This window comes from Dipodomys spectabilis, unplaced genomic scaffold (assembly GCF_019054845.1).
Source record: "Dipodomys spectabilis isolate Male_0828 unplaced genomic scaffold, ASM1905484v1 ptg000144l, whole genome shotgun sequence".
Taxonomy (NCBI): domain Eukaryota; kingdom Metazoa; phylum Chordata; class Mammalia; order Rodentia; family Heteromyidae; genus Dipodomys; species Dipodomys spectabilis.
The window spans coordinates 2,805,774-2,806,534 of NW_024870821.1; the positions used below are offsets into that span (position 1 = coordinate 2,805,774).

At 30.1% G+C, this 761-nt stretch overlaps 1 pseudogene; it reads right to left on the reverse strand.

The window, feature by feature from the left end:
* Window positions 1-265: 265 nt before the first annotated feature.
* Window positions 266-365, reverse strand: LOC122117582 (annotated as a pseudogene).
* Window positions 366-761: the final 396 nt, after the last annotated feature.

Below are 761 nucleotides of genomic sequence, written 5' to 3' on the forward strand. Positions count from 1 at the left end.
TGCATTCCATACAGAAACAGATTAAGATTCCTTTTATTTTCCCTAGGTCCTTTTAGTATTATATTTCTTTGGGATAAAACGACAATGTTGTCTAATTTCAAAAGTTGTGTAAAGGTTATGCTATGTAAAGGCCTTTCTAAGGTGAAAATTTAATACACTGATGTCAAAGTAACTTTTAATTATATGAATTAGGTGTATTGTTTCACTTGTAATTTTGTAATCAACTTTTTAATAGCTGTTTTTCATTTCTTGCATCTGAAGAATGAAAAATTTTGAATACTTCACAAATTTTCATATCATCCTTGTACAAGTGCCATGTTAATCTCTGTATTGTTGTAATTTTGGTATACAAGCTGCTGAAGAATGTAGTATCCTGCAAATTTTAGTAGTTAATGCTGAAATATTTATAAAGGCTTTTATGCTTAGGTGCCTATTTTTAACAAGGAAACTTTATTGTTCCTAAAAATGCTATTAATCTTATTTCCCTAAAATTCTGTGAATAGTTGGAAAAAAATGTTGTTCAGTTGATTGCTCACATTTGCAATTTTTTTGTCAATGACTATTTTAAGTCCTTTTCATTTAGAATTTGATCATACTTTCAAGTATTAATAGCTAAGTGCAAATGAGACGGCTTTTTCAAGTACTTATTTATCCAACTGTGTTAGCTCTGTGGAGCCAATGGATTCAAAGTAAGCCTTGTTTAAGAGCTACTTCTAAACATATGCAGCTGAGATTTTCCCAAATGAGGTCTTACTGGCACA